The sequence below is a fragment of the Melanotaenia boesemani genome, chromosome 16, assembly GCF_017639745.1.
Source record: "Melanotaenia boesemani isolate fMelBoe1 chromosome 16, fMelBoe1.pri, whole genome shotgun sequence".
Taxonomy (NCBI): Eukaryota; Metazoa; Chordata; class Actinopteri; order Atheriniformes; family Melanotaeniidae; genus Melanotaenia; species Melanotaenia boesemani.
In genome coordinates, this window is record NC_055697.1 from 30,973,997 (window position 1) to 30,997,574 (window position 23,578).

Below are 23,578 nucleotides of genomic sequence, written 5' to 3' on the forward strand. Positions count from 1 at the left end.
ACCTTCATCACAGTCTAATCCAAAATAAAACAATTATCTCTGTGCAGTTATCTTTCTCAGCAGCTTTGCTGGTTCCTCCACAATAGCAATGTGGTTCGAGCTACAAGTTACAATTTATTTACAACTTCATGGCTTTGGAAACCCAAATAATGCAATTCTTGAGCAGATCTGCCAGTGACTGACACTAAGAGGTTGGACGGGAGATACCAGTTTAGAACCAAATTAATTAATTCAAAGAGTCAAAACAGATTCACACACCTCTCAAACTCATTAACAACATAAAGAACAATAATTCACAACACATTGTCAAGTATTCAAGGGCCAAGCAGTTAAATCATGCTTATTATTGTAAACAGTAATACTAATGCTGTTCACAGAGGTTCACAGGAGCGTGATGCTGGCCACGTGAAAACTGCTACCTTTTACCTTTTTTCCACACGGTAATCAGAAGTAAATTATCCTCAGGCACAGGTGACCTGTAATTAAAATAAGGGAATTAACATCAAAAGCACAAATACAAAAGGGGCTGCACATTTTAAGGTTACCACAACTACATAATACGATTGTTGTAATTTTAAAAACTTTATCAATGAAGAAACTACTTACATTTATGAACGTCTTTTGACTCAGTAGCCGCCATCTTGCCGGTGAATCGCTAGGCCAGGGGTGCCCAAGTTCAGTCCTCGAGGTCTACCATCCTGCAACTTTTAGATGCAACCCTTCTCCAACGCGCTTGAATCAGATGTCATCTGCATGTTGTTCAGCTCTGCAGATGCCTGGTAACGAGCCAGTCATTTGCTTCAGGTGTGTTGGAGAATGGTCGCATCTAAAAGTTGTGGGATGGTAGATCTCGAGGACCGGACTTGGGCACCCCTGCGCTAGGCATTCTGGGAAATTTTTTCCCGATATAAGTTTACTTGGTTCAATGCAGTCAGATTTGTTCATAACTTTATTATTATAGGCCTTTGGGAGATTTGGGAGTAATTGTTATAGCCTACATAGATAATACAAATAGATTAAGAGAGGAATATAAGAATGATGGGCAACATCTGGGAGAAGGAGGACAGGATGATACAAGTTTTTGAGGATTTGTTGAAAGGATTTTTGTAATATTTTCTGCTGATTTTCTCTGTCATTCTCACGAAGCCATGATTATTTTTTCTTTAATTTCCTTTGAGAATCAGATATAAATAATCAGAAATAATTTCCTTTCTCATACATCCGTGCTGGGTATTAGATCTGCAGGACAAAACATCAACGGACTAAAGGAGTTTTTCACGTGTGATTCTGCAGCATTAAAAGGTAAATATGATTTCATTTACACACGCAAAGATCATATATTGGGTGAAAACATATTTTGTCTAAAAATGTCCTCTGTGTCTGTATTTTTCTTTTATCTATAAAGATGAAAAAGCAGATAATAGACCTGCAGTCATGAACATGAACATGCAAACTGAGACAAACTGTGACTGGAGGTGCAGAACTCTGCTGTTTTATCAGTAATGTTACATTTTATTAGATTTTGTTCTAGAAGTATTTTTCTGAAATAAAGAACCCCAGGCTGCAGTTGTTTTTCCTAATTTAATCCTATCCCAAATAGTTTAACTGTGCAGTGGGATTGTAAATAATGTGTGAGCCAGTACATCAGTTTTGAGACTCACCCATGCATTCCTCTCCAGTGGACTGGATTACTGTAATGGCCTTTTAACAGGACTTCTTAGAAAGATCAACAAGAAAGATAAACACTTTGGAGATTTGAGTCACATAAGAAAACTTGGAGGATTTTGTCAGAAGCCTGGCAGCAGCATTTTGAACCACTTGCAACCTTTCTAGAGAGGTTTAGCTAAGACAGGTGTATAGTCCATTCCAATAATCCAATCATGATGAAACAAAGGCATGAATAATTATTTCCAGTTCAGGACGTGACACAATTAGTTAAGTCAACATCTGCTTCATTGTCAATTCTGCAGCATACAGAACAAACAGAGATCGTCAGAGTCCAGTGTGTGTGTGTGTGTGTGTGTGTGTGTGTGTGTGTGTGTGTGTGTGTGTGTGGAAGGGGGGTAGAGCAGGGAGGGAGTTCAGCATCCTGACAGCCACGAGGACGAGGCTGTCAGGAAACCAGAATCAACCATTATGCAAGGTTCCTAAAAGAAGATTTAGCTACAAAAACCAAGAGGTCCAAATTATTCCATACATCCATTTTTCTGGTGCAAAGATTATTTCAGTTTTGTCTTGATTTTTTTTTTTTTTAAGAAAACTGTCTGCCATCCACCATATAACAGAGTCTGGACACTTTACAACCTTGCAGAAGACGGAGTAATACAGAATAGCTGACATGCAACCAGAGAGAGGATCAGGAAGGGAGCAAGAAAGCAGAAAAAGAATGAAGACAAGCAAAACTATAGAAATTGTGCAAGCTTTTGAAGACTATATAGGAATGTTTAGGATGTGTTGGGCGGTTGGAAACAACTTTATAGCGATGCATGGGAGTGAACTCTGAACTCAGCACTGCCCACTAGTGGAGGAAATGACCAAACAACCATGGAAACATAAAACACGCATGGAGATATGAGGATGACAACATATGAAAATGTTTGAAACATATGTTGCTATTTATGTTTGTAAGGGAACATCAATGGGCCTTTAGACAGATATGTGAACATTTGAGAGAAATAGACTTTTTTTGTCCATAGAAAAACTCTTGGATCTTTGAATTCAGCCCAAGAAAAATGAGAATTTGTTGGTACTGCCAGCATGAACAGGGAACCTTTTATAATATGGTTTGGACATGCAGTAAAATTAAAACTCTTTGGGGAAATATGATACAGCCTTTTGGTAAAATTGTTGGCTGTTTTCTTGATTGTAATCCAGCTTTATGTCTATTGAAATGTAATCTTGAACCAGTTTTGTCTAAAGTTCATAAACAAATCTTAATAACTGGATATATTTATGCTGGGGATTCCACCAAAATGGAGGGGCATGGTAGAAAAAAATTGAGAACCTCTACTCTATGCTGACATGTGATTTGATGTAAGAACCATTCGCAGCATTCATTCATTTGTTTTATTGGACATGTCAAATGGTAATGGGGTTGAAAGACTAGTTGAATCACTTAATGGTATTTGAAGTATAATGTGGCTCCTGTCATTGTAATGCTGCTGAATTTATGATGTTTCAGAGACAGTGGAAAAAAGAGGCAGCTGGTTTAACTAAAAAGAATAAATTAGGGGTGTCTTTGTGTTGCCATGGCAACGAGTTCTTTCTTTTTCTGGTGGAAGGAAGAGGGCATTCCAATCTTGCCTGTCTTATTCATACCTCCTATATTAAAGTGCCCTCCACAGCTGCAAGTGTGGCTTCATTGAGTGACACTCGGTAGTGAAGGGTAGTATGTTGGGGGCAGTTTGGGATTGAGCCTGTGACTCCCGACCTGACCTTTAATCCCAGTCAGGCCCTAAATCTGGACTTGGTACACGGTAAAAACCCAAACTACAAATTTGTCATTTTAAAATTTCTTTTTAAGTTACTCGAGCAAATATCTGTGAAAAAAAAAGCTGAGCTTACTCAAAATGTTAAGTTTACAAATCAACTTTATGATTAAATAAATTCTTTAGTTGCAGCAACTTTAGATAATTGTTCCTCCATCAGTGCAACTGAGGGCACCATGCATGGAAAAATAGTTGTTCAAGTCTTGGGGATAGTCTCATCTCACCATGACTATACTATGGATATATGTTAGTAGCTAGTACCAAATAAAAGTTCACACACACATGCTACAATGAGTGTTTGTGTGTACATTAGTGTGTACGGATTAATTTATTCATTCATTTAAGATTAATTAATTCATTTATTATCTTTACTGGATATGAATATTTTGGCATTTCAGTTGATGGGCCCATATTGGACATTCTTGTACCTTCAGTACATAAAATGTTGAATGAAAATGTTTCATTAGGCCTCATTCACCAATATCGTCTGATTCTTATTAAATTTGTGCTTAAGTTGTATTTGAGAATTGTTTTACGAAAACTCTCCATCTAATTCATGAACATGTTTGTAGACCGCAGACTTGTTCGTATCTGTACTCTTACACTGGTGAATACCAACCTCTTTCAAATGGACAGTTAAGTTAAAGCCCAAATTGCCCAAAAAAGGTCGTGACTTACAGGCCGTGTCCAAACAGAAGAGAAACAGAGGAAGAAAAAAATTAAGCAGATGACAAACTGATTAATGAAAACAAAACAAAAAAAAATTATAAAAACATAAAAAAAAGATGTGCAATTTCAGTTGTTGTTGTCGGATCCTTTTGGTTAACTCCCTGTCGTGTGTAGTTCCCTGTCCCGAGTTTAAGGAAATAAACCTTGTCACCTGCACTGTTCTGCCTCCTGCCTTGACACTACTTGTGACAGAAGGATCTGACCATAAATGAACCCAGCAGGCAGACAAAACCAGTCCAGCATGGACCCAGTGGGTCCTCCCTACATTCCCTCTTCGGTATTGGAGAGATAGGGGAGTGATCCCTGGATGGAAGACTTCTCTGACATGGACTGGTCTCATTCAGATGAGGCAGAAATGGTGAGCTGGCTTGAGTGGCATACTTCTCAGACAGAGGTTTCACCTGAGACATCCCCATTCTGGAGGTCCAGATTGGCGATCTGGACACCTCCAGGCAGACCAACACCACAGGGGTCTGCACGGACTATGGGATGAGCTAGAAGGAGGAGAGGCTGTAGACGATCTCACTGCACACTGTAGCCACTGGTTCCACGACTCACGGCTCTGAGGCCACCAGCTATGGTTGAGACACTCCTCACCTGCTTCTGGTCCCTGGCCTGGCTCCCAGGGGGTCTCAGGTTGAGATGTTCCTCACCCAGTGCCGAGGACATTGCTCCTCCTCTGCCACCTGTGGTCTACCCCCCCGAGGAGATCGCTCATCTTCTGCCTCTGGTTCTGGGGCTCATCATAATGTGCATATTGAGCCCTCCAGAGAATCCATCTGTGCAGCCTCCTGAAATCCAGTCTGCGCAGCTGCCAGAGATCCAGTGTGCTCAGCCTCCTAGCCTGTGTCATTGGATGGGAAGGAAAGGAAAAGGTGTCATCTGCATAGCAGTGGTAGGAGAAGCCATGAGAGCTAATGACTGCACCGAGTGAGGAGGTGTATAGTGAAAAGAGAAGAGGGCCAAGCACCGAGCCCTGAGGCACCCCTGTTGTCAGCCCATGTGATCTAGACACTCCCCCTCACTCCCCAAGATACTCTGAAGGATCTTCCTGTGAGGTAGGACATAAACCACAAGAGGACAAATCCTGAGCTGCCAAGCTCTGAGAGTGTGGAGAGGAGGATCTGATGATTGACCGTGTCAAAGGCAGCAGACAGGTCCAGCAGTATAAAGATGAGGATTGACCAGCGGATCTGGCAACCCGTAGGGAGTCAGTAACTCACAGGAGAGCAGGTTCAGTAGAGTGGCCTTGCCTATAGCCAGACTGATATGGATCTAACAGGCTGTTGTATTGGAGGAACTGTGAGACCTGACCGAAGATGGCATGCTCTAGTAGTTTAGACATGAACAGAAGCAGTGAGATGGGCCGGTAGTTTCAAACCTGGGCTGGGTCGTGTGTGGGTTTCTGCAGCAGAGGGGTAACCGAGCTTGCTTGAAGGCAGAGGGAAAGACACCAGATTTAAGATGAGGTGTATGAAAGTTTTCATGTGTGTGTATGGAGGCACCGGTGTGTGTGTTTATAGGTATGTGCCTGAGGTGTGTGTGTGGAGGTATGTGCACGTATTGAGGTGTTTGTGTATAGAGGTGTGTGAGAGGGTGTGTGAGTGGCTGGAGGGAAAAAAAAAAAAAAGGGTGTGTGTGTTTGCAGGGGTTAGGACGTGTCCTCTGGGGGGCGCCCTGGCCGGGTGTCGGGGGCGTGGGCCTGGGGTTCCCTTCCTTCGCCTCGCCCCCTTCCCACTCAGAAAGAGGAAAGTGGCCCCTTGGGCTGGTGGCTGGCCCCTGGGGGGGTTCGTGGCGTGCCTGGGTTGGGTGGCTGCTCCGGGCCTGTGACGCCCTTCGGGGCCGGCGGAGGACGGGGGCGCCCTAAGCCGCTGGCGGGTCGTCTTCCAGGGGGGAGGTTTACTCCCCTCTGGACCTACATCTCCTGACCCCTCCCCTCCCCCACTCTTCACTACATACACAGGTAGGGCTGTGGGAGGTGTGCTTGTTGCGCTGGGCTGGGCAGGGGGGGTCATCATAGTGGCCCCATTGCTTCGCCAAGCGGCAGCATGCCTCCCAGCTTTTAATTCCACTTAGTCACTGAGCACAAATAACATTTGCAACATACAAACACGTTTTGGGGGGCGGAACATGCGAGGTCAGGTGGGTGGGACTGCTCAGGTGGCTCCACCCCCTCCTCAATGCAGTTACTGCCCCCCAATTTTAACTCTTTTTTTTTTAATTGCAAACAGCACATAATATATTCCCTCACTAGTGGGGGAGGGAAGGGGGATGGGGTCTTTAAGCGCCCCTGTCTCCATGGATGGCCCGGGTGCGGGGCGGGCCGGGTGGCCTGTCGCATTGGCCCGGGGCGTGGGCGGGTTGTCCCGGGGGATTCTGGCTGCTGGCCCTGGGGGGAAGGTGCTGTTTTGGGGGTGGGGAGTGGGGGGCTGGGGCGGGGTGGGGGCCTGGCTCATGTCTCCTCGCCTCCTGGCTGAGGCTGTCCCCCCGGGACATAAGGTGGCGGGAGGATGATGGTGAAAGGATGGTGTTTGTGTGGGAGGAAGGTGTATGTGAGGGAGGATGGTGTATGGGTAGGAGAATGGTGTGAGGATGGGTAGTGGAAGGATAGTGTGTGTGTGTGTGGGAGGATGGGGTATGTGTGGGAGGATGAATGGTGGAAGGATGATGTATGTGTGGGAGGATGGGGTATGTGTGGGAGGATGGATGGTGGAAGGATGGTGTGTGTGTGGGAGGATGGATGGTGTATGAGAGGGAGGATGGTGTATGTGTAGGAGAATGGTGTATGTGTGGGAGGATGGGTAGTGGAAGGATAGTGTGTGTGTGTGTGGGAGGATGGGGTATGTGAAGGTGGATGTATGGTGTATGAGAGGGAGGATGGTGTATGTGTAAGAGAATGGTGTATGTGTGGGAGGATGGGTAGTGGAAGGATAGTGTGTGTGTGTGTGGGAGGATGGGGTATGTGTGGGAGGATGAATGGTGGAAGGATGATGTATGTGTGGGAGGATGGGGTATGTGTGGGAGGATGGATGGTGGAAGGATGGTGTGTGTGTGGGAGGATGGATGGTGTATGAGAGGGAGGATGGTGTATGTGTAGGAGAATGGTGTATGTGTGGGAGGATGGGTAGTGGAAGGATAGTGTGTGTGTGTGTGGGAGGATGGGGTATGTGAAGGTGGATGTATGGTGTATGAGAGGGAGGATGGTGTATGTGTAAGAGAATGGTGTATGTGTGGGAGGATGGGTAGTGGAAGGATAGTGTGTGTGTGTGTGGGAGGATGGGGTATGTGTGGGAGGATGAATGGTGGAAGGATGATGTATGTGTGGGAGGATGGGGTATGTGTGGGAGGATGGATGGTGGAAGGATGGTGTGTGTGTGGGAGGATGGATGGTGTATGAGAGGGAGGATGGTGTATGTGTAGGAGAATGGTGTATGTGTGGGAGGATGGGTAGTGGAAGGATAGTGTGTGTGTGTGTGGGAGGATGGGGTATGTGAAGGTGGATGTATGGTGAATGAGAGGGAGGATGGTGTATGTGAGGGAGGATGAATGGTGGAAGGATGATGTATGTGTGGGAGAATGTATGGTGGAAGGATGGTGTGTGTGTGTGGGAGGATGGATGGTGGAAGGATGGTGTGTGTGTGTGGGAGGAAAGAGTATGTGAGGGATGGATGGTGTATGCGTGGGAGGATGAATGGAGGAGTGGAAGGAGAGTGCCCTGTGTCCGCGGGGGGGCTCCTGCTGGGGTCTCCTGCTGCTGTCTTCCTGGGCGGGCGAGTGGTCGTCTCTGTGGTCCGGTCGGGGTCTGTTGCCTACGGGGGGGCTGGTGGCCTGGGTCTCGGGACCGCTGGCCTGACTCTGGCCTCTGTTCAGGTGAGGTGGCATCTGCATGATCACTCTGCATGGTCACTCCTTCCTGAACGTCTCCACTCCGTATATTCGGTATGTTGACACAGTCTCTGCGTCGCCGTGTAGCCGAGTCCTCCAGCACATCCACACAGGTTTTTCTGCGCGTGTTCTTGAATACAGCAGTTTCACTTATATCTATTATCATATTTTTGTTTTGTTTTTTTTTTCTTCAATATACCTTTTCTCTCTATTCTTATAATTATTCTTAAAATTTTATTATTACTTCTGTTATTATTATTATTATTATTACTCTTATTATTATTATTATTACTATTATTATTATTATTATTATTGTTGTGATTATTATTATTGTTACTATTATCAACTAGTTGTGTAATGACCTACTGGCTAGGATGATCTCTAGCTATATATGTTGTAAGTAGTATGGATTACATGTCTTTTGTATGATGTCTGAAGTCCCCACCTGCACTCCCCACACCCTTTCTGTCCCTCTCTCTCCCCTCCCTCTTCTCTCTCCCTTCTTTTCTCTCTCTCTCTCTCTCTCCCCTCCGGTCGAGTCCAGCATTAAGAGTTTGATTTAATAAAGTTTTTCATATCATCAAGAGGGACTTTATACATGTAGTATAAATCCCTGCTTGATAGAGTAAAATTGCCCGGCACCAGACGGCAGCCAGACAATCATTCTGTTTGCAACGATGCTGGACAAGACAGGTGAAAAAAAAAAAAAAAAAAAAAAAAAAAGATTTAAGAGAGGAGTTGATATGGGTTACTGCAGATTTTATTGTAGGCAGAATGCTCTACAGGATGTGCAGAGTGAGGAGCCAGTAGCTGGTTTAGTTAGGCTGAGTTGGTCAGGCTCAGTGAATTGGTTACTGATGGTAGCGACCTTTTCTGTAAAGTAGGAAGCAAACATTTCTGCAGTCAACACTCTGGGTGGTTGAGCGGGTGGTGATAGAATAGATAGAAGAGAGTTAAACACCATGAACAGTTATTGTGTGTTGGGAGCATTGCGGATCTTGTTCTGATAAAAAGCTGTCTTGGCAGCCTTTAGGTTGGATGTGAAAATTTCAAGTTTTTGCTGGTACTCAGAGTCCAGTCAGTGTGCTCTTTTGATTTGGGCCACTTTCTTTCTGCAACCCTGAGTCCAGGTTTGTTATTTCTAAGAACCTCTATGAGCCATGGACTGGAAGGATTTTGTCTAGCTGGTTTTGAGACTAGAGGACAGAGTTTGTCCAGAGAGAAGGCAAAAGTGGAACAGAGTGTTTTTGTAGCCTCATTAGCAGAAAGTAAGGAGACATCTGAGTGGGAAGGGAAGGTAGAGTAAACCTCGACAGACTACTGTGTAGGTCTGAGGGATCTCAAGTTTCTGCAGTAGGACGCTATTTGTGGAGTCGCTTGAGTGACATGACGAAGGAAGACAGAGAATTTAACCAGGAAGTGGTCTGACATATGCAGTGGGGTGACTGACAAGTCGGGTGTGTGTTTTTAGATCAGATGAAATGTATTTCCTCAGCACATTTTCTTTTGTTTAAATTATGTTTTATTGACTATTTCATTGTTTTTAGATCAGATTTGATTAAAATGTATTGATCCCTTTGGGCAGGATTTCTTAGGATCCAGCAGCAGTGCAGCACCATAAGAGTTAAAGAAAAACATGATACAGCAAAAATCTACCCAAAGAATAAACTTTAAAATTCACCCAGGAGAAACTCTTGTACTCAAGTAGTCATGGATAAGTGCAGCCAGTCCAGTTTTCCACTACTATTAACTACTTAGTCTGTAATAATGTTAACTGTTCCTCCTTATAGTCGACTGTTCCTCTGTGTGGAGTTCTACAGGGTGATGGCATGAGGAGAGAAAGAGTTTCTTAGTCTTCTTGTTCTGGTCCTGGGGAGTAACAATCTGTTACTGAACAGGCTTCTCTGTGCACCGATGACCTCGTGTAAAAGGCTGACTGGCATCCATGATGGCCATGAATGATTTATGTCCAGAGTCCAGCTTCACACTAACCACAGAACCAACCCGCCTGACCAGCTTATCCAGCCAGCAGGACTCTTTTTTTAAGTATTTAGATTTGTTGGTTTTGCTTCAGGAACTCTGATCCAAACTGTCTAGTTTTACTCCTTTAGTGCATTTCAACAAACAGCAGAAGTCAGAGTATCGCTAAGAAGTTTAAAATGCAATGCTCTGAATGTAGTTTAACAAGTCTGAAAAGTTTGCTGCGTTCATTGTAATAATTTGGCATGAATGAGCTTTCTAGTCGCCTCCAGAGCAGTTCTGGTTGTGTTGCAGCTTCTGTGGTATTGGTTGGACTCTCACACCTTCCCATAACACCTTAACACCATTAAGATGTTGATCTGATATTTTTCTTGATTTGATGTTTTATTTTGTGATATAATGTTTTTTTAATGTGTTCTATCTTTGTACTTATTTTATGTGTCTGCTCTTATAACTGTTATTTGCAGCTTTTATTTTAAGTTTACAGCCCTTTTGTCCGGTGTGCTTGTTTTTAAAATGCTTTATAAATAAAGCTGGATTGAATTGGGCAGGTTGTCATTTCATTACAGGGACATCCCTCCTGTCGGCTTAGAACAGGAAACATAACACATATATTTTATTGTTGAGAACTGATTCCAACCAATACAATAGGTATCATAGGTGTGTATGTGGGGTGGGGAGGGATCACATGTACTTGTGTGGGGGACCTGGGGGGGCCTGGGGGTGGCGCGCCGTGGATCTGAGCTCTCCCACTGTTCTCCTTCCCCCCTGGGTGTGTGGTGGGTGGGTGCCTTCTGGGGTCGCTGGCGGCTCGTTGGCCACAGTCGCTGTGTGGCCCGGTCATGGGGGACGGCTGCTCCTGGCCTGTCTTGTGCTGGGGGGCCTCACGGGGAACGGGGGTGTCTAGGGCTGCTAGCAGCTCACCATCAAGAGGGAAGTTTACTTCCCTCTTGACTTACATCCCCAGACCCCGCTTCTTCCTCGCTCTCTCTCTCTCTTAGACACACACACACACACACACACACAGACGCACCACAAAACCCTTCCTTCCTGCTCTACTATACCCCGCCCCATTTACTTTCTGATCTAACCAGATATCTGTCTTAACCACACACACACACACACTCAGCAGAACTTTCGAACATGTAAACATCAGAAGGAACATCACTGTAGGATCACCACAACATTTTGTTTGGTTTAAACCTGCAAGATACTTAAACTTTCTAAACACGGGACCATGAAAACTCCCTCTGTGGATCGGTGAGGTGGATCGGGGAATTCAGCCCGATAACTGATCCACAATATCGGAGCCCGATACCGATATTGGATCAGTTCCAACTCTAAAAAAAGAATAATTATTTTACCCTCATCACGATCCTTTTCTCACCCAAACCAATTACTTTTGATTTCTACCTCTAACCCATGATGTGACGGCCTAAAGCCAACCAGGAAGTGTTTTGTTGTACATGCACCAGTAAAAAGGTGCCACATGTTGTAATATTAGAATATATCTATATGTTTAATGTATTTTAACTTCACCACCTGCTGCAGGATTGCAGGTAATTAACAAGTGAATCTGAGAAAAAAGACAATCCAGTCATTGTTTTTTCAGGCTTGTAATTCTTTTTAACCTCCAGACTAAGTTTTGCTTAAACCCATAATTTCCCTGTTGTCATGACTACCTGATACGAATGAATCTTCCATCCATTGATTATGTCTGAGTTGTTGGGGGGCTGGAATCTTTCCCATCAGCTACTAAGAAACTATAGAAAGAACATGTGAACATGGCTTCTTATGTTATTGTGAAAAGTTGTCTGAAACTGAGTCTGTGACTGTTTCTAATGAAGTAAATAGCAGCAGTCAGGCTTCATGCGTGTGGCCATGATAACATCTTCTGATAGAATCAGCATCGCCTGCAGCATCCTTCCTTCTTATGAAATTTACATTTATCTTTCTACAGAAGATATTTGTTTGATATCTTAAACTTGAACATCATGTGAGTCTAAATCTTTTGCATAGAACCACAAAAAGTAAAATAATGTAAATGAATACATAAACAGAGAGACCAGAGGGGTATTGCACGAAACCAGAATAAAGAAATCCAGGATGATTAAGCAAGCCCAGCTTGACCTAGCTTGCGCGGCCTATCCTGGCTTAATTGGTTGCACGTTTGCTGAGCCAGGATGAGAAGGTGCGGCTAGGTTAAGCCAGGTGAAGATAGTTGGGATAAGTGCGTGTGCACGGCATACTGAAGCAGACCTCGCGATCGCTCACAGAATCACCGATGGGGAAATGGATAAAAGTCGCGCGTCCTACGTCACGGCCGCTGAACAACAGCTCCTGACAGAGTTCTCTAACGACGTTAAGGATATTATAAGGAAAAAAGGCAATACCAATGCCATAAGTAAAGAACGCGAGAGAGCCTGGCAGACAATAGCCGACCGGCTCAATGCGTAAGTGGTCAAAAACTGTACAATTAATAAACAGTGCTCCACTGGAACTGTCATAATTAGGCTACAATTAAAGGAGTTACTTTTCAAATCCACTAACTGTTGTATACTTTAAGAGTGACAAGCAGGTGCATGTTACTCAGGAAATGTAGAGTATGATTAGGTGCAACAATTATCCACAATGTGTCATTTAATCTATTTTCCTCATGTAACGTTTTTATCTATTTTATCTTTCTGTCCTTCATAAAGGACAAACCTGTCTGGCCATAAAAGGACCTGGCAGCAAGAAAAAATTAAATATAAGAACATTTTGCAGGCTGGTAAGTGACTCCAAAGTAGATAACCGTGAACAAATGAGGTGAATAGATGAGGTGTCTGCTGACATGTTCAATGTCTGTATGATTGTAGCAGTTAAAAAAAGGCATATAAACTGGCACAGGGGGCGGCCCACCAAGCCAGGATGTGACTCCAACAGAGGAACTGGCCTCCATTTAAATAAAGGGAGGCCAGTGATGGAGGGGATCCAGGGAGGGACAATAACTGACTCTGTCCCAGCCACAGAAACTGTCTGCTTCATACAAGGTACACAAAGTGCTGCAATTCTACTGCACATGGAACACAATCAAATATAATATAGTGTCTGACTTTGGATAACCTTGCAGTGTCTGGGAACACAATTGCGCTTTTGGAGCCACCGGAAGATGATCCGGTTAGTACAGTGTCTCGAAATCACAGGCTTGGTATGTTCTGTGAAATCTTAATCCGAGTCCTCTCGCTGCATGTATACGGCAGGGGGAAGGCACATCTGCAGCTGCAGAATGCACGTCTGCAGATGAGGAGACTGTGTCAGTGGAGTCCAGAAGGGTTGAGGCATGTCAGTTTTATGGGATTGGCCTGCTTATTTATTCCATGAAGGATATGAAGTCAGTGATGTGGTGCTAATAGAAAATGTGTAGCAGGACCCGGATGCTGCACAGTCTCCTAATCGGCCTGGTAACATTGTGAGTATTGGCTAAAGTAAATCTACATATGCACAAATCCTGCTGTGCTAACTGACATTTCCTTTACAGACTTCACAAACTGTCAGAACGCTTTATTCAGGGCACCTGGAGAGAGAGATAGAGCTGGCAGATGTTAAAATCAGACTCAAAAAGAGAAAGTTCCAAGAAATAGAGCTGGATCTAGAGATTAAACGCCGGACACTCAGAAAACTGGACCTGGAAATCCAGAAACTAGAAAGAGAAGTGAGTGTTTCAATGCACACAGTAACCATATCTGCAACACAGTGTTTTAATCCTTGTTACTTTTGCTGTCGTAGGATCCAAGCAACCAAGACCAATGACTGCTTAATAAAAAAAAAAGAACTAGAACATTGGTGTCCGTCCTCTTTTCATGAGTGTAAAAGAATTTCAAAGAACCACCAGTGCTAAACAAAATGCTCACACAGGAAAAGCTCTTTTATTAAATAAAGGGGCTAAATCCAAAAATTAAGTAAAGAAACTTGCAATATATTGCTCCCTGACAAGTCTGCCATTAATGTTGTCCGGGAAGATGGGAGCATTTTCCCAGTCAACATCAACAGCCACTCGGGGGGGGGGGGGGGTCTCTCCTTTCTTAGGCCTGCAATGTTATGCGGTACTACGCATGCAGCAATAACATCACAGGCTCTGTCCGGGGAAATCCTCAGGTGGTGCAGGCACTGAAACCGAGATTTCAGAAGGCCGAAGGTCATCTCGATTCGAGCCCTTGTCTTGGTGTGTGCATGGTTGTAGGCCTGCTGTGGTGGGGTTTGGGGATCTGCAGGGGGAGTCAAGAGGAATGACTCACAGGCGTATCCTTTATCTCCCAGCAGCACACCAGAGAATTCACCTGATAATACAAAATATAATTTAGAAAACAGAGTTACACACACAATGTCCAAGGTGCTTACAGTACAAATGTGTGGGCTACCTTGTGAAAGTCTCTCATAAATTGGACTAGCCCGAAAGACTCTAGAGTCATGCACTGAGCCAGGCCACTTTGCCTCTAAATTGCTCACAAGGCAGTCAGCATCACACATCATCTGAAATATTTAGTTGTAGCCTATTAAGGTCATTAAATGCACAGAACAATTCATGTAGGTCATAACCACAAATCACTCTTACCTGAACATTGATGCTGTGAAGGATTTCCTGTTAATGTAATCTCCCTCATGTTCACCTGAGGGGCGTCTGATTCTTATGTGTGTGCAATCCACTGCCCCAATGATGTTAGGGAAAGCTGTAACAAAAAATAGTGAGTATCCAACTGTGACAGATATACTTAGAAACTAATGGGTGCACATTAAAATTGAGGTTACCTGCAATCTTGTAAAACTCCTCCTTGATGTAGAGGGGTCTTCTGTGGCCAGGGAAGGTGATGAATATATTGCTGAATGATTTCAGCGCCAGACAAACGCATCTGATTGTCCGGCAAATGGTTCCTTTATTGAGGTTCTCTGCATCCCCAACAGAATAAAGGAAGCTCCCACTCGCAAGCCATCTCAATGTGACACAGATCATCTGTGGTACAGTGAGGGCATGGCTTCACGCTGTCTGGTGCTGTATTTTTGGACTCAGCAGCCTACATAAATATCTTAGTCCATCACCTGAAAATCTGTATCTCTCAGTGACATAGTCATCTCCAAAGGCCAGGGGATGTGAGCTGTCCCTGAAGACTCGTTCACGTCTGAATGCTCTTCTGAGGATGCGGGCTTCCTCGTCCAGCACATCCTCATCCAAAAAGGGCAAGCCATTATGAAGAGGGAACAGGTGAAGGGGAGTTGGAGCTATATATTCTACATTGCCCTCGTCACAGATTAAATTGAAAACACCTTTGAAACCTCATCCGCTGTGTTTTGTAATCTCAATTACTGCAATAAAACACATATTTATAAAACCTCTGACAGCAATTTGACGAGCAGTCTTCATTAGCATAGCAATATAACACTTGGCCTGATGAAATCATGCACTTATGACCAAGTTGATATTGTGTGATGAAATCGTGATCCTGTATTTAAATAAAATGACTAAAAAAATTTATATGCACTGCACTAGCACTACATGACAGCACCTGGGTCCAACTGGACTCAAAGCGGTCTGACTAACACTTAATTATGACGTCCCATCTTGTTTGAATTCATGCTTGTGTTGTTCTTACTCTCAAATGTAAGTCGCTTTGGATAAAAGCGTCTGCTAAATGACTGTAGAACAGAATAGAATAATAATACTACAACTCGAATCCATATAAAAAGGCTGTTGCGATTACGAACAGATTTCGATTAAATGTACAGTAACTGTATGTAATATTTTAATACTGGATGATTAAAATGACGCGCCATACTTAGGAAGACCATGGACATGCTGTAAAACACATTAATTCCTCATAGAATTGACGTTGGACATGCAGGTGACTCGCTAGAATTAATCTTAGCCTGAGCAGTTAGCCTGGTCTGGAGCAGGCTAGCTGCAGCGGATAAATCACCACAGTAACTTGGCCGGGATTAGTTTGAACTGCTTTCATGCAACTGACTTAGGGCTAAATTCAGCCAGGATAACCAACATATCCCGGCTTAATCGCTTATCTTGGTTTCGTGCAATACCCCTCTGGTGTTGGCTCAGAGGAAAACGCCTCAGAATGATACGAAGTCAGAAACAGGATAAAATCTGTCTTTCTCTTCTAAATGCAAAACACGTAAGGAATTTTATTTAAGTGATAATCCAATCAAAGACTAAAAATAAAAGTAGAGGTTTGTTGTTTGATTCTAGTGTTAAATCTCTATGAAATGAGCTTTCTGGACACTAAGCCCATTTTGTAACGTGTTTTATCTGCTTTTAATCCTTTCAAAAATATTTTTATGTTCTTCTGTTTTTTTTTTGTTTTTTTTTTATTATTTTCTATCTTTAATGTCTCTTCTGCCTGATGGAAACTAGCTAGAAAGCTATAATCTGCTGCAGAGCGTCTCTACTCAGGCTGCTGAGTTCACTGTTTTACTTCACACGATCCCTGACAAACAAACTATTTCATGAAATAAAGAAATTATTAGATACAGTTTGATTAAAAAGTCAGGAAACACCTACCCACTCAAATTAAATGACTCAATATGTTATAGATGGAAAAATAAACTGTATATCTGTTACGCAGGGACTCCACAGAGACAAGGGCAGGTTAACATTTATTTAACTATCAGGAACATAAGGTGAAGGTCTTACGTGGACAGGATTGAAGGAGGGACAGGAACCAGGAACGGAGAAGGGGTGAGTCCATGAAGAGCGTAGGTTTAAGGTCCGACAGGGAGTGACTGTGGTGCTGGTGTATGTAAGGACTGGTGAGTCGATGGGGAACAGGTGTGACAGGTTGGGCTGATTGGAGAGCTGGGATCAGGGACAGGTGTGGAGGATCAGGGGAGTGCTGGAGGAGTGGCAGGATAGACTGTGACAATATCAATGATTTCTGTGGAAATGAAAATAAAAAGATGTTCAACCTTTCAGCGAAAGGTTCATTTACCTCAAAAGTTCCACCACCAAACGTCAGCATTTCCACAAGAGCTGCGTTTGCTTATCTGTTGTCATTAAAAATGTTCATCATTGCACAACAAACCATGTTGCAGGTCATTAGATTCTGTACTGTGAGGGAAGAAAATCATTTAACTAACATGGGGAGTCATTTTAACACATGGATCTCTCTGTTTTTTCTTTAGTTTATATATATATATATATATATATATATATATATATATATATATATATATAATCTTTATTTGACCAAATAAGTCAACATTAAAATTTTCTTCAACAGGACATTTAGTTCTTTGAACAAAACTCTGAACCACATTCTGGATTGGAAAGAAAAAAAAAATCTATTTGTAGATATTAAATCAGGATATAGTGGATTTAGATTATTTAGAATCTCTGGTCAAATAATCTTAGACCTTAATTAAATTAATTTTACTTATTACAGCTGATATTTTCATTTTCTTTATTAGATTGAAATGAGACAGTTTGGTTGTTAAAACAAAGCAAATGGAAAAAATTCCACATGTTCATATAAATTATTACTGTATTACTGTAAACTATATTTTAGTTTATTAATCATTGGATGAGAGTACATTTATGTACTGTTACACCCCTTCAGTAACATCTTGTAGAATATTTTACTAATTATCTGAAACGGATTGGAAAAGAAATATTTTCCAATCAGAATGTAAAACTTGGTTTAATCAATAAAGATGGAAAACCTATCGGATGCAACCAGACTGGATTTACTTAGATTCTTCTAGCATTCAGTTTTTCCATCTTTCTTTGTCTTGAAGATTATTTTGAATTAATTTGTGTTGAATCATTTGGTTTCTTTGATATTTTTATTTTCAGTTCAGCTTAAACCCTTAACGGCCCGACACTTGAAAGAATGGAAAGTCAAATTTTTGTAATATGAAGAAAAAAAAATCTATTTTTTGGGATATTTACGATTTATTATCATGTGATGTGTTAAAACAATCATAGTGTTGTTTTCTGCTTCCTGGTATCATTTACAGGCAGAAAACAAGATTGTGTTCAACTGGATTTAGAGAAACGTTTTTACCATAAAGTGATGAAAAATGTCTCAGAAACTGTGTCAAATGTTATGTTGGGCTCTTTAGGGTTAATACAGAAAAAAAAAAACTTTCCTGAGACTTGCATTCATTTAAAGTTTAAACAGATTTGTGTCTAAACTGGACGATTCTTACAGGAGCTCCATCACACAGAGAAGCTGTCAGAGATGAAGGATTCAGATCTTCTTAACGTGGTGATGTGGATCAACATCCGAGTCTGCCTTCCCATCACGCTTCTGGTCATCGCTTTGTGTTGTTTGGTACGTAATTAATTAATATGCATGTCAATTTATTTCAGTGATTTCAGGACTCAGTTAAACAAATGAATTTAAGGATGTAAAAGTTATATTTAGACACTTTTACACTTCACACACAGGACATCACCTTCCTCATGCAACACTGACGGGTTCAGGTTGACTGGTTACTGGTTTGCAGACAGATGAAACAAAAATAAACCAAAAATAATTTGATAATAAAGGCTAATGAAGAAAATAAAATGTTTATTTGGCACATTTTCTGAAACAGCAGTTGCCCAAAGTGCTGAACAACATCACAACAAACACTCCACAGTTAAAACTAAAACACTACATGATAAAACAATAAAAATAAAATCAATAAAGCTGGAATAAAAAGAAAAACACGTCAGTGCTCAATTTTGTTCAAATGCCAGCGCAAAGAAGTGGGTGAAGGTGATGTGAAGGGAAGGCTGTTCCACAGCTTTGGAGCATCAACAGAGAAAGCTCTGTCACCCTGGATCTAAGTCTAGCAGACGGGATCTTCAGAAAGAGCTGTGAAGAGGACCTCAGAGTCCTGGCTGGAGCTTGCTGGTGTGGCAACTCTGACAAATACAGGGGAGTTAAACCATTTAAAGCTTTAAACACAAATAATAAAATCTTGTACTGGGTCCTAAAACTAACAGGAAGCCAATGCAAGGAGGCGAGTACAGGGGTGATGTGATCACGTCGTCTCGTCCCTGTAAGCAACCGAGCAGCAGCGCTCTGGGCAGCTGCAGTTGGTGCAGAGATGAATGGTCGATGCCATAATACAGAGTTGCAGTAATGTATGCGGGACATGATGAGCAGGTGGAGGTCTTTTTCTAGGTCATGCTTGGGAAAATAGGGCTTTAACTTGCCAAGCAGCCTCAAATGGAAGAAAACGCTTTTAACCACAAAATTAACCTGCAGGTGGAAGTTAAAGGAGTTGTCAATAATCACACCCAGATTTTTAGCATGGCTTCGACAATACGAAGTAAGCGGACTGAGAACTTACTGTACCATCTAGAAGCTCAAAACTTCCAAAAACCACATATCAGTGGAGAAAGTTTAAATCCATCTACGCTTTTAGATCACACAAGCAGCTGAGAAGGTTAGTCAGAGAATCCCCCTGTGGTTTTAAGGGGATGTAGATCTGAACATCATCAGCAAAGCAATGGTACGCAATATTGTGCTTCTGAAAAATAGAACTGAAGGGCAGCATATACAGGGAAAGAAGCAGTGGACCCAAAATAGACCCCTGTGGGACCCTTAACTGAGAGGGGCTGCAGCTGAGGAAAACTCCTCAAGGTGAACACAGACAGACCAATCCAACAAGTAAGACCAGAACCAGTGAAGGGCAGATCCTCTGATACCGACACACTGCTGCAAGCGTGTCAGGAGGATTTGGTGGTCCACCATGTCAACACCTGCAGTAGGTCTAAGAGAACCAAGACTAAGTAGCTAAAAAAAAGTCATTAAAAACTCTGTAAAGTGCAGTTTTAGTACTGTGGAGGGACCTAAAACCAGACTGATTTTTTTCTAAAACTCTACTAAAATATAAGTGAGCCTGTAATTGTACGTGAACATTTTTTTTTTTTAAGATTTTGATAAAAAAAAATGGTAATTTAGAAATCGGCCTGTAGTTAGAACTGAAGGATCCAAGTTAGGTTTCTTTAAGAGGCTGCACAAGAGCATGCTGAAGAACAGCAGGAACAGCCTGAAAACAGGCAGGAATTAATCAGGGACAAAATGACATGGCCGATGGAGCTAAAAGTACTTTTAATTAGAGCGGAGTGACAGCTACCAAGTGGGCAAAAAAAAAATCAGCTCAGCACACAAGGCAGCAGGATCTACACCAGAGGGAGGGGATAGAAACCTAATAGTAGCAATGTGGCCTGTAAAAAAAAAAAAAAAATTTGTCGCATAATGAGGATGAAGGTGCTACACAAGAGACTAATAAGAGGAAGCGGAATAAAGCCAAGAAGACGTTTCTGATGCACGGTGGCGCCACAAAGCAGCTGAGCTGGAGTTGGTTTAGTGAGGATAGCAGGTAAATAGTAGCAGGAATAACTGGAAATGAGGAAAAAGTGGAAACATGGAAATAGTTTCTATTGTGACAGTGACGACTCTCCATCCTGGAGAGCGATGTCAACATACTGTTCTCTCCCTCCACCCTGAGCACTGTGCTGATCAGCTGTCTCCAGTGTTCTGTCTGCCAGCCTGCTTCAGAACTTCCACCATCATCCCCTTCCTAAAAAAAGCCAAGGACCACAGGACTTAATGACTACAGACCCGTCGCCTTGACCTCTGTGGTAATGAAGTCATTTGAGCGCCATGTGCTGTCCCAACTGAAGGCCATTGCCGACCCATCGAAGTTCGCCTACAGAGCCAACAGGTCTGTGGACGATGATGTGAACATCGCCCTCCACTTCATCTTGCAGCACCTAGACTCCTCAGGAACCTATGCCAGGATCCTGTTTGTGGATTGTAGCTCTGCTTTCAATACCATCATCCCGGCTCTCCTGCAGGACGAGCTCTCACAGCTGAATGTGCCTGATTCCACCTGCAGGTGGGTCACTGACTTCCTGTCGGACAGGAAGCAGTATGTGAAGCTGGGAGTGCATGTCTATGACTCTCAGACTATCAGCTTCTGTTGCCCTCAAGGCTGCATCCTTTCCCTCCTTCTCTCTCCCTGTACACCAACAACTGCACCTCCAGTCATCAGTCTGTCAAGCTCCTGAAGTTTGCGGACAACACCACCCTCATTGGACTCATCTCTGGTGGGGATGAGTCTGCCTACAGGTTGGAAATTGGCTGATCAAACCTGTTGAAGAACAGATTGAGGTCGTTGGCACATCGTCAATCCCCTGCAGACTGGGTGTTGGGTTCCTTGTGGCCAGAGATGGTTTTAAGGCTCCTCCAGACTCCACTGACATGGTTAGTGTTAATGCAAGTGAATGAATGTTTCCTGCAGGTACGGATGGATTTCGTTCCTGTCTACTACATAAACACTGGACGAAAAGTACCAAGATACGGAGCGATCCGATACCGCTATCTGTCCGTAACTGTCGCAAATACGGACAAGATACGGGGAAATCCCCGCCGCATCCCTCACGGATCCTATTTTTAGATCCCTCTGGATCCGGACCACTAAAGATCCAAAAACCCGGATTTTCACCCGCGAGGTATCCACAAGATGCGTGTTCATGTGATCCCTCGCGGATCCAATTTTAGATCGCCTCGGATACTGACCGCATCATTGGCAGATCATGTTCACAGATCACGGGAAATACGTCGAACATCCGTGAGGGATGCCCGCGGGATATTCGCGGATTTTTAATTTATGCAATATGTCTGATTTAATGGTTCTCTTCATTAATTATATGGTTTGGCATGTAACCTTTCATGTAAAAGTATTAAGTTCTTATCTTTTAAGATCTTAGCAGGCATTAAAATCACCCAGTCAAAAACAGACCAATGTTTTTCTTTTTTTCTTAATTAAAGCACACAGTTTTATTTCAAATAAATGGATCCGATTCCTCTGAGCGGCAGCCTCTTGCTATATACACCACTGGGCGCTCTCCGGTGCACCATCCTGGAGGACATCTTTTGTAGGTCAACGAGGTGGTGCTGACACCTTTCTAACATGTCCGTGAGTCTTGTTGTCCTCCATTCAGGTGGATATGCTTTCCACACGTCTTTGTCTTCAGTGTCCATCTCCTCGTCGCTCATCATGCATGCAGGAGCCCGTTCAAGGTATCTGTACTCCTCATTGGTTAAGATGAGCGAGCAGCAGATCGGCGTGAATTGAAAAGCTTTAACAGAAAATATTAGATATTACTCTCAATGGAGAATGACATTTGTAGGTCAATGAGAACACTTTTAAATGTATACATTTAAAAAATAACATAATAAAACATTTTTACTGCCTCTGCACTGCCAGAGAGTTCATCTTTATGCACAGTTCATACAACACATTTCAGCTGTTGTATCCAGAGATAAAACTGCTGACTACAACAATGTAATGTGATACAAAAGCAAATCACAAATCCGATGCATTCTAAAGGATCTTAAAAATAAACAAATCTATAAGTGATTCAGCTCACTCTATGTCTTCGGTTGTTGAGAGCTTTGGCCCTCCGATCCTCTTCCACTTTGTCTTCTGACAACTTAGATTCCCTCCTGATGTTCTCAAAGTATCTGTTGCTCCTACAAACACAAAAAGTGACACATTAATATGTGAAAGATCTTTTCAACAAATTGTCTTTCTTTGGAGAGATAAGCATTATTTTTAGAAGTAACCTTAAACAAGTTTTAGAGTCATAACTTACTTCTGATCAAAGAGGTGTCACATTCCTGTTCATCTGCAATTGTCCACAACATTGAATTTGTGCCACCGGAGTTGTGCTCAGACGTGAATCTGCAGATTACATCACAGAAAACACAACAAAGCAACATGAAACATGACAAATACTAAATCTACTTTGAAAATTCGTTAGTGAATATGTAAAATCAAAGTGCCATTATTTTTTTTTTATCTGAGTCAATTTAAGATGGACTAAAGCATCATTATTCTGTGATCTTATGAATACGTAACCACTCAAGGTGATGCTGCATAGAAAAATACATATCTTGTAATCAACTTACAGACTACTAAATGGTATTAGATGTCTTACCTCTCATTTCCTCTGTATTTGTGCCCATCCTCCAAACTCCTGTGGATCCTTTTTACCTCACGCTAAAACAGCCAATATCACAAACAGATAAAATTTAGATCATGTGAGAAAAATATTTTGACAAACTTTTGAAACACCACATTACAGCGGCTTGTACAGCTGTTTTTTGTTTGTGCCTGTGTTTGCAGACATATTTTGACTAAGGCAGTGACTCCATAAAGTTTAACATACAGCCTTACCATTTTTTCCTAAAATAGGGACAATGTGTGGATATTTATCACAGTGGTTCTGAATGTTCAAAGCCTCCAGGTGGTGGTGGTGGTGGTGGTTCCCAGGTTGTAACAGTAGTAACAGTGTATGAAGATGCATGTTAGATCTGTTTTACTCAAATCTATGAAAACAACAATAAAGGCTTAGTGAATAACTTACAGATGGGTTGTAGGAATCTGCTGCAGAGTCGCTGATGTTACTGCTCCTGCAGCCAATCTGTTCTCCACAGCTTCAGTCA

At 42.6% G+C, this 23,578-nt stretch overlaps 1 long non-coding RNA gene and 1 pseudogene across 1 annotated transcript; both read right to left on the reverse strand.

The window, feature by feature from the left end:
* Window positions 1–14,006: 14,006 nt before the first annotated feature.
* On the reverse strand, window positions 14,007–15,291 carry LOC121655396 (annotated as a pseudogene).
* A 6,857-nt stretch (window positions 15,292–22,148) lies between these two features.
* Window positions 22,149–22,801, reverse strand: LOC121655984. The gene is made up of 3 exons (XR_006013345.1): window positions 22,726–22,801; window positions 22,501–22,603; window positions 22,149–22,209 (listed from the first exon to the last, which is right to left on the reverse strand). It is a non-coding gene; the product is annotated as an uncharacterized LOC121655984 (long non-coding RNA).
* Between the last annotated feature and the right edge of the window lie 777 nt (window positions 22,802–23,578).